The 11,718-nt window shown below is 37.0% G+C and overlaps 1 pseudogene; it reads right to left on the bottom strand.

Annotated features, from left to right (window-relative positions):
- Positions 1-247: 247 nt before the first annotated feature.
- On the bottom strand, positions 248-830 carry LOC110303943 (annotated as a pseudogene).
- Between the last annotated feature and the right edge of the window lie 10,888 nt (positions 831-11,718).

Genomic DNA, 11,718 nt, shown 5'->3' with positions numbered 1-11,718 from the left:
AGGTTCTTTTATCCTTGAGAAGAGTTTTTGCTATCCTAGGTTTTTTGTTATTCCAGATGAATTTGCAGATTGCTCTTTCTAATTCGTTGAAGATTGAGTTGGAATTTTGATGGGAATTGCATTGAATCTGTAGATTGCTTTTGGCAAGAGAGCCATTTTTAATAATTCTGTTTTTTAAAGTCTTGTTTTAATGACTGATCCATGTGAGGCCACAGCCAGGCCACTAGATACAGACAAGAGGGAAGCTTTATTTCTTGGGCTCTTCCTCCTTGGACAGTCTTGATGAACTCTTCTTCTCGGCCTGGAGCCGCTTATGTGGGAGGTTTTGTGCTTCCTTGGTCTTAGGCCTGCGAGTCTCAGCCTGGTCAGCTAGAAGCTTCTTGTGTGGCTTGTTTGTCTTCAGTTTGTAGATATGCTCCATGAGGATCTGTTTGTTGTTGTTGTTGTTTTGTTAGTTTAAGGCATTCCCTTAGACCTTCAGATACAGGCTGTGATACCTACAGCAGTCACTCTTCTTGGATTCCCGGTATCTCCTGAGAAGTCTGCAGGGTCCTCATCCTTCTCATCCAGGCCACCTTCTGGGGCATCCGAGCGTTGGCAGTACCCTTCTGCTTCCCTATGCCCATACGCCTGCCCTTCCGTCAGGCCAAGGTCTTTTTCCGACAGTCACAGGTTTCTAGGTGATCAGTCCATGTTTGATCAGCTTCTGATCTGCTAATGGGAGTTAACACTGGTGATTTCATTGTTTCATTGTAGTTCAACAGACCTTCCTTTTTGTCACAATGGAGAACATTAGAAGCAAGTCTCTTCTGCAGGCTGCACATACTCATGACTGTGGATGCAGCAGCAAAAGGGACAATTCTTTTCAATTCTTTTTTTTTTTTTTTTAATTTGGTATTACAAGACAGGGTTTCTCTGTGTAACAACCCTGGCTGTCCTGGAACTTGCTTTGTAGATTACTTTGACCTCAAACTCACAAACATCTGCCTGTCTTGGCTTCCTGAGTTGGGATTATATATTTACATATAAATTTATTTTTCAATTTTTAAATGTATGTGCATATATACATATAAACTTAAATTTATATTACATATATACATATATATATATACACATACATATAAACTTAAAATGAGAGCCTTGTTTCTTTGATTATTATTGTGACACATATGCACAAATGTGTGCACACACACCCACATATCTATGTGCATAAATATTTAAGTACTACTTGCTGAATCTGTTTTGTGTTGTTTGCATGAATATCATTTCACAGCTGATCACTTTGTATGGAATAATTGATTAAGGGACTTATCCCTGAGAGAGACTAATTCTGCCTCTCTAATCAGTCATTAGTTGCCTGTAGTTCGTTTTCTGCAGGTGGGATCCCATGAGATTTACCCTTCAGCTTTAGCATGTCTATTGACATTGTCATGGTTCAGCTCTTATAGTGTGTACAACTTGATGCAAGCTGGAGTTATCACAGAGAAAGGAGCCTCCTTTGAGGAAATGCCTCCATGAGATCCAGTTGTAAGGCATTTTCTCAATTAGTGATCCAGGGTGGGAGGGCCATGGCAGGTCTTGCAATCCCTGGCCTGGTATTCCTGGGTTCCATAAGAAAGCAAGCTGGTCAAGCTAGGAGAATCAAGCCAGTAACATCCTTCCATGGCCTCTGCAATCAGCTCCTGCTTTCTGACCTGCTTGAGTTCCTGTCCTGCCTTCCTTTGGTGATGAACAGCNATGTGGAAGTGTAAACTGAATAAACCCTTTCCTCCCCAACTTTCTTCTTGATTTTGTTGTTTGTGCAGGAATAGAAACCCTGACTAAGACATAGTGTTAATATATCATGGTGTAGCTTCCTTTCGATTTCTAGGAGAAACAAAACTCAGCTGCTTCCCTAATCCTCCGTATCCTAAAAATCTTCCTGCTTGCTCTTCTGTAACTTACCTTGAGACAAAGATGCAGGAGTTGGGTTGCAGGTGTACCATACTAACATTCCATGATGAATTGATCTCTGCATTTTGACACGTTGTGATTTTTCTGCCATGGTCTCTGCTACAAAGAGAAGCCTCTTTGATGAGAAGATGTGAAAGCTACACTTATCTGTGTGTAGAGGGATAATATTGGAAATGCAGTTATAGGAAAGTGGTGGCAATAAGTTCTTCTATAAGATACATAACCTCATTAGGCATGAGTAGTTGAGTAAGTTTCTAGAATAAGGCTTGATTTCTATCCTGCTGAGAGGTCCTTAGTTTCCATTAGAAAGCCATTGTTTGCTATAAGAACATGACTACTCCCACTGCATCCTTCGGGATATGTGCCCATGCTGGTCCTTGCTGTGGTTCTTGTACATCACCGTGGAATGGTACAGCTGACTGTTTCTTTCCCTTAGCAGCTTATGTTAGACCTTCCAGGACTACAACATACAGATGGCAGAAAGAAGGCTTTCTGATCAGAAACAGCTCAGATCCTCTGTGTCCTGTGTGCAAAGTATATGGTGTCTTTAGTATTAGGATCTGACTCCAACCTCTGCGTGGCAGCCAATTGCAAAAGCAAGAGCTTATTTTGCTTAAGGAGTCAACAAAAATACCTCGACTAGCAACTCAAAAGAGCTTTCTCAGGAATGATCCTGTGGCTTTTGTTATGTAATATATTCTGAATATTATTGTATATTGCTAGCCTCAGCCAAACTTTATTTGTTCTTAAAACATTTTTTTTAATTTTTCAAAATATTTTTACTCAATAGTTTGATCTTTTTGTGAAAAATTAAAATGTCATTTTATTATAATAATTATTTAATAATGCATATTCATGTATTGATTATGTTTATCTTAATGATAACAATCACAAAGGACTTCAGAATCATAATTTTGTTCTATTGAAGTTTTAATTTTTACTTGTGCTTATTGTGGTGTGTAAGAAAATGGCCGACTTTCCATCTTTCCTTTTTTTCTGCTATATGAACACTACTTCAGTAAAATTTTCTTTTTGTTCTTCACTCTGAATTTTATGAGATTAACATATTATTACATAAATTAATTCTATACCTTATATTTACTCTCAATGGTAGTAATTTAAAACTGGATATTTAGTTTTCATTTCTTCTGTTTTTCAATCCCCTCTTTATTTGTTTGATTATTATTATTTTTTTTTTTTTGCTTATAAACCTGAATTTTTCAAAGAAAGTAAATAAGAAATTTCTAAAGCAGACTTAACCCATAGTGGTTTTAGCTTACTTACCAAACACAGACGGGGTTGTATCTGACATATGAATCAGAATTTTCTCTTTATTTCTGCCATTTTCTATGGGTGTCAGCATAGATTATTATCATTAGTGAGGGGAAAGCTGAACTAAAATTTGCATCTTCTTTTAGAAAAAAGGCTGTAATATAACATAAAGTTGTGCATCTTTTTCAGCACTCACTGAGAACCTGGGCCCCATTATCTGAGAGTTCCCACCAAGTAGACCTGAATCCAGGAGAAGCTCTTTAATCTCTCCTCCACAGAACTCATATGTTCTTCAGATACTCATTGGAGATATAGTTATTAAGATGTAATACACTGTATATTATTATGACTTGAGATGATAAACATCAACCACTTCCTATACACAGACACACATATTCAAAGATATACAGACATACATATAGGCACACCCAGTCATGAACATTTTTATAAGTATTTTAATAGTAGTAAAAATTTTAAAAAGTCCTCCTCACCCTTCTCTCTCTGTCTCTCTGCTTCTCTCTCTCTCTCTCTCTCTCTCTCTCTCTCTCTCTCTCTCTCTCTCCCCTCTTTGTGTATGTATGGTTATGAAATTTTCCACCATCCCACAACTTCACCTATTGATTTCATTATAGCAATTTTAAACTTAATTTTTAGCCTTAGTTTGGCCATTTTCTCAACAATCTCCTGAAAAGTAAATTATCTAGATAATAACTATTGGGCCTATTTTTCCTTCTATACTCTATAACAGAACAAGATAGGAGAAGTCTAGAACTTTATTGCCTATCAAAATATTTCTCTACCACAAAATTTTAAACTCTAAGAAACATACCTGAGAATAAACTATAAGCTCAGGTTCAGTGAGAAAACCAGTCTTAAAAGGAAAGATGGAAAGCAGTCAAAGAAGACAATTAGCATGGGCTTCTGAGCTCCATATGCATTGTACACATTTATGCACAATCACATGAGTACAGCTATATAAATGTATGTGTATATATTACATATTCACACAAAATATATAAATTAGTATTATACTTCAAATATTCACAAATATTTCCATGCTACAAAATTAGCAACATGTTTAATTAATAATACCATATTACTTCTTTTAAATTCAGTTTAGGCAAGGGAGATAACTCAGCTGTTAAAGGCTAGGTACACAACCAAATTGGTCCTTATGAGGTTATCTTCTGAAAGGGAAGCATTTTGCAGAGGTAAAAATAGACACATTCATCTTAATTCCCTGCCTATGTTTATGATAGCTCTGCACAGGTGTAAGAAAGCCATAGTGCTGTGCATGTATTTTTGGAAGATCTGTCCAAATTGCTTACTTTCTCTATGTAGTTATTATATATATATATATATATATATATATATATATATATATTATATATATATATATATATATGAATGAGTGCTACCTACATGTATGTATATGTCCTACATACATACTTGGTGCCTAAGGAGGACAGAAGAACATGTAAAATCCACTGAAACTGGTGTTACATAGAGTTGTGACCTACCAACATGTGAATTCTGAGTGCCAAAGTGAGGTTCTCTGCAAGAGCATCAGGTATTTTTAACTGCTGAACCAGCTCTCCAACCATTTCATTGTTCTCTTTTATGGAAGTTTCAGTAATATCATAGGTTGCTGTTGTATGTGTTGGTTACATCTTTGTATTGAAATATAACAGTTTGACACCAGATGGTATACACTGGTCAAACGACTATATTTATAAATATAATCTTGGTGTTTAATTTAGATATACAATGATATTTTATAAAAACAAAATGTTTTACCACAAATGAGAGTAGAATGGTGTGATATTTTTCAATATAATTGACAAGATTGAATAGAACTGATGTCAAATCTAATTTCAGTGAAAGTCATTTGCCCCAGACATATGGATAAAAATGAGGAAATTAAATTTGTAGAGATAAGCTTAATTCCAAAGAAGGATACTTAAAATGGCCTTGGATAAACAGTAACAATTATAGCAACAAATGGAAACCTACAGACTCCTATAGCATTGTGTCAAAGAAGAGAAAGCTGTTCCATCATCTAAGAAATGGCTGGCTGACACAGAGTTGGCTGTTTGTGGTACTACATGTCCTAGACAATTTAGTTACGTTTACTCCAACAAATCTTGTGAAATTTCATCCCCTAAATGCCCCGTTTGAACGTAGCTTTTATTGTCCATCTGAGAAGCTTACTTGATGGACAGATGACTTAGTCTACCTCAGTAGGGCAGTGAATTATCAGAGACAGAGGCCATTACATTGAGTGGATTATTTTTTTGTTTTACTTAGAACTGTCTAATAGAATAATTTCCTTTTAATCCTACAGAACAGCACAAGTTACCAAGTAGGATCTTCCCACAATATTCTTTCTAAGAGACCTCCATCTGATCCACCCAAAGAAAAGTCAAGTCAACCCATTGTAAACAAGCTATATGAGCAAGCAAATACAATTACTGTATGTGGTGTGATTTTGCTTAATGTCCTTTGCTTAGGCTCACATATCTGAATCTCAATCTGTCAATGTTCCCCCACATTTATAAAGCACCAGACATACCATTGGTAAGGAATATAGATTTTTCTAGGGGCATGTCAAAAGTTAAAACAGCAGAAAAACATTTTTTAACAACCGACTTCACTTATCACACAGCAGAACCTGAAAAAAAAGGTCTCTGGCACCTGAAATCATTTAATGTGTTTATGGCAGTGATAAAAATCACTTCAGGTGTTGCCGCAGCAACAGCTTTGAAAGCAATAGAGTTCCAATGTGGGGAAGATCCATCAAAAATAAATCAAACCTTGTTTCAGGGGTGCCAAAGGAAGAGAGTGTAATGGAAAGTTATTAAGACCAAAGCCATGTGCCAGCATTGGCCCAGCACTGGGCCGTCCTGCCTGAAAATTCCCCAATCAATCACCACCTCTCTCATCTCCCCCACTACTGCCAAGAGACACATAGGCTGTAGATGTCAGAATGTAAGTGCTTTAATGCTTTGGGAAGTTTTGCTAGAATATTATTTTGCCATAACAATAAAGACTAAAGGAATCACTTCATAGTTTCTCAAAATTTGTAAATAAAAAAATGACATTTCTCTACTATCTAATGATTTCTGGTGCATATATATATATATATATATTTATATATATATATATATATATAGAGAGAGACAGTATTTAATATACGCAAAATCTTAAGCCTGAAGAAATGTTTTTTGGTTTTTTTTTGGTTTTGTTTTGTTTTGTTTTTTGTTTTGGTTCTTTTAGAGACAGGCTTTCTCTGTGTCGCCTTGGCTGTCCTGGAACTCACTCTGTAGACCAGGCTGGCCTCGAACTCAGAAATCCACCTGCCTCTGTCTCCCAAGTGCTGGGATTAAAGGCATGCACCACCACTGCCCAGTGAAATGTATTCTTAATATCAACAAGTATTTCAAATCTAAGACCCACAGAAATAATTTTTCACATAATTAACAAAAGGGGAAATTAAGCTAATATACAGTATTTCAATATTGCATTCCATATGCCTTGCATACAAACTTTCCACATCAAAATGTTGTACAAACCCATTATCTGTTTTCTTTAAATTGAATTAGGTTCTGTTTAAGTGTGTTTTCATCAAATATTATTTATTTTTAATTATAATGCTATGTTTAAATGGAGACATATAATTTTGCATGCTTTATATGATTGTATTTAAAGACCAAAATGAGAAAGATACAAACAAAGTCACAGTTAGACTTGACTAGGCTGAAGCACTGCTTAATTCCGTTAAACACTGCCCACATTATGACTCTGCAGCTGACTGCTTATCACAGGATTTGGGGTTCCATGTTCCCAAATCCATACTTGAGTGTATTACGTCTTAATATCCCACCTTTTGTGACTCTTTGCATCACTAAGGGCAGGCTCTACACATGAGACTGTGCATGCCCACCACTGGGGCTCTAACCAATGTCTACCCATCTCTTTTATTTCATAATTATCCATAATAACTTGAGCAGTTAATCTCAGTTCAATATAGTAGGAAGTACAGATAATCATGTCACACATATTTGAAGTGTAGTCCCATACATTGTATAAGAAACCCTTATGTTTATTTCATGTTTATAACTAAATTGAATGTATGCATATAGAAACGAAATCTGGATAAAGCAAATATTGAACAGAAGCAACATAACTCATAGACCTCAGCTTGTGAAATTGATCCAGTCACTGATTTTTAAATACTTATTTTGAATAACTGGAATTGAGTTATTGACAAACGTTTATTTGCTCATGCAACCTTCCGATTGGGTCATGCCTACTATTCAACCATTATTTCCTCATGATCCACCTCAAGGCTGCTTTCCACTGTCCACCCCCACCACCCTCACTGTATCGTAAGCATAGTCATTGGTTCTCAATGTCCGTGTCCCATTCAAACAACCAAGCTACAACCACAACCATGCACACACCCTATCATTAACTGGTTCTTGTTGACTTGAACACAAGGGTAAAATAAGTGAACGGGGCATCTTAGAAACATATTTTATTCTTTTAACTCAATGTTATCACTGTCTCTCTTCATGCTCAGAGTTGCACATGCCTGCATTATATATATACTAACTATGTCTAGAGACCCCCCCCCCATCATGGGTTATAGGCTTTAACTTTTAGTAGTTTAACTTTGTATACAAAGGCACAAAATATAATTAGATGAACATATAACACTACCTTTGTAAGAAAAATATTTTCAGTATATATAAAAAGAATGGGTCTTTGGCAGTGACTATATTTATACAACATAGATTGCATTTCATGTGCACTTTGCTTTGAGTTGTGCATCATCTAAATAGACCAAGAGACCCAGACCAGAGCTGCTCGTGCGACATTCATTTCTTAAAGACTTTCTATTACTGATGAGGGTCTGACATTATGAGGACAAAAGAGTAAAATGAACCCAGCACCACATCATCCCCACGGAATTCACTGCTCTCACACTCCCTGACCCCTGTTATTACCCAGCTCCTCTGCCTGCTTAATTGTTCTCTGTAGATCTCATTATTACCTAGTTTAGTTTTCGAGGGCTTTCTTTACAAAAGGCTATGATCTGGGTAGCTTAAAGCAGTGTACCTGTGACATCGTACAGTTCTGGAAGCTGGGATTTCATGATCGCACTGAAAACTCCAGGGAAGAATCCTGCCTTAAAGTCTTCACCAAGGTCAAGATAGGTTCAAGAACTCCTGCCTGGTTTTGATCACTGATGTCCTCCAGAGACTACACAAGTTGAGGGAGGAGAGGAAGGAGTCAGTGAGTCTTTTGTAAGCTAACTTCAGAAGCAGCACCTCATCTTGTCCCCTGCGCCCCACTGACAAACGCTCAGGTGGGAACATGCAAGTGAAGTGGTAGGACCTTTGATAGATACCTGGCAGATTGGCTCCCAACATTTGTCTGCTTATTGAGCGGAAGAAACTTTTGGGGCTGAGTAAAGTTTCAGTGGTGTTTATCATTTTGTCTATCTCGACCATGTCCCAAGCTATGAAATTAAGGACAGTCGCTGTGAAGATAAGGAACCTCCTCTGGCATTTCCAAACTCGGTCTTTGGGGATTTTGAGAAGCAGGAGCTGAGGTACAGCCATCGCCCCTCTGGACCTGTTTGAAATGCGAGAAAAGTTCCTGTGAATTAGTCGACAGAATATAACTTAGAGGCAAGCCAGACAGTTTGACTTCCCATGTCAAAATGCATCAGTGTTCACAAACGTGATTCGGTATGACATCAGGGATATCGGATTATGTGCAAGGCTTTCTGAATCCTTAATGGAATGTCTTATACATGAAGGACACAAACAAATACTCCTTTATAACCATGCTTGATTCTATTTCCCATCATCAATCACAATCTACATGAACACTTTATAGTCTACCTCCTGTAAAAGTACTGTGGTTATTAAATCAACAAGGCCTCACTCAGTGTGTTTAAATTCTATTTACACATGGCTTTACCCCTGCAAAGCCTACTGCCGGCAAATGCTCTTCTTTTTTAATTCAAATAAATGACCGAACAGAGATTAACTCTGTTTTCCTGTTTGAATAAAGACACAAAACATAAATTATTTCAAAATTATTGTGCAGGTCATGGAGTGGTATTCTTTGCCACATGCTTCCTTGTCAGATGCCAAAGATCACAAATTTTTATTCACTTATCCCATTATGCTTTTATTAGGGAGTTCCTATGGAACTCCTTTAGCCAACAACACAGTTAGAGTTTAAGTAGTTTCTGGTACTGGAGGCTTCACTTGTTGACACATGATGTCCAGCTGAGGCTCTATCTCCCCAATTATTTGGCAATTTCATTTATACTTTCTTCATATCTGAATATATTTTAAGATATTTTTACTATATTAGGTTTCCATACAGTCCCTCAAATGACCCCTAATTTTAGCTGTCCATATCCCCTTCCTTGTCTTACTCCCCCTCCCTGTTTGATCCTTCCATTCCAGGACCCCTACTCATCTGTAACTATCTATTCTATTTTTCTTTCTTAGGTCGATCTATCTATCCCCACCCCCAAGACCCTTACCATATACCTAACCTCAGTGGTTCTCCTGTTGTAGCTTAATTGGCATTACCTTAACAGCTAATATACTCACATACACGGATACATATCATGTTTGCCTTTCTGCATGTGTGTCACCTCACTCAGGATGATTTCTTTTCTCCTTCCATCCATTTCTCTGCAAATTCCATGATTTCATTTTTCTTAATGGCTTAGTAATTGAAAATGGATTCTGTATGTTTATTTTCTCAAGGGAGCAGAGACCCAAGGCTCGAACCCTATACATATCAAGAGAATGCCAGCAGAAAGTTTCTTTCAGATTAAAGTACTGAGGACTGTAAAATGAAGAAATTCATTGGTCTCAGACATATTTGACCTAGTAGTCCATACCACATAGTGCCCATGAATGTGCTTTATGATGCCAGGTTAAATAAAGTGGTGCCATTCGAAACACACCATTGCATAATTTTGAAAAATATGGTGTCATAGACTGGAGTTACCAGAAACAGTAGAGATGGCACATGGGAGTTAATTACTGCATTGTCAGGAACTTTAGAATTTAGTTGGGATTTACAGTCTATAATATTTATATTACAAAAACTGAATCATGTTACAATTCAATAATTTTTTCAATTCCCCCCCCCCCCCTTAAATACCAGCATACTGTCTCAGCAGTGACTCTGGTCTTAAACTTATAAGCATTAAATAAGATACTTTACTGGAGTCACACTCCGTATAATGTCATTTTCTGAACTTTTGCAAAGACTGTCATCCTACCCAGCCAAAGAAGTAAGCATTTGTCAATATTTCAAAACCACCCAGGTTACACAATCAAGGTATAGAATTCCCTAGAAAATCAATCTGTGTTTTCGAGAAATAGAGTTTCTCAAACCAAGGGTCCCGTCTCTCCTCTTTGATTTGAGTGAATGTATTCACTCCATAGTCATGAACATAAAACTACGAAGGACTAGAAAAACATCAGATGCGAACATCTGTGTAAATCAAATTTTATTACTTTTACTTTAGTTGCAGATTATTATTACTGCTGCTATTGTGGCACAAATAATAGCGAATAAGTACCATAGAGTGTGCAGTTTTACTATTTCCTTACTCGAAGAACAAATTACTGGGCCCCTGACAGAACCTGTACATGTTATGTCAGGGAGATATAAAATGTATGCGTATGAATATATATTTATTCAGAATTACATTGATTTTGTGGCGCAATGAAAATCATCATTTTCTTTCTATACTTTGACAATAAAGCAGAAGAGAGAAAGTGTTAGCCTAAAAAATATGCTAGTATGATTTTAGGACATTGATGATTAATACACAGGAGTTGAAAATTTTCAGTTCATGGTTCCCAGAGTGAAAATAGCTTTGGCAGGCTGCATATAGTATGTATAAAAAGACACACTAGTGGTGCATACACAGTGCCAAAAGCTCCATCTGTGTATGTGCAGCATCCTGAGCTGAGCTATGGTTGCTGGGGGAGATCTAACTTTCTAATGTACTTCCTGCAGCATCTTTCAGAATTGTTCTTCACTGAATACTTTTGCTCCTATAACTAATTAGATATTGAAAATGGCATGTGTGATGCAGGAATAATAGTGTGTGTGTGTGTGTATGTGTGTGTGTGTGTATGTACCATATATATTTGCATATATATGTGTTTGCATGTATGTATATACAATATATGTACATATATGTATGTATATATATATATTTATGTATATATATATATATATGTGTGTGTGTGTGTGTGTGTGTGTGTGTGTGTGTGTGTTCTTCCAGATATATTTTTTTTGTGACCTAGTACTTACTCTGTAGGCCAGGCTGGCCTCAAACTCAGCAATCACCCTGTCTTTGCCTCTGCCTCTGCCTCTGCCTCTGCCTCTGCCTCTGCCTCTGCCTCTGCCTCTGCCTCTGCCTCTGCCTCTGCCTCTGCC

Source organism: Mus caroli, chromosome 10 (assembly GCF_900094665.2).
Source record: "Mus caroli chromosome 10, CAROLI_EIJ_v1.1, whole genome shotgun sequence".
NCBI lineage: Eukaryota > Metazoa > Chordata > Mammalia > Rodentia > Muridae > Mus > Mus caroli.
The sequence above is the reverse complement of the archived record's forward strand: the minus strand, read 5'-3'. Positions and strand labels throughout refer to the sequence as shown.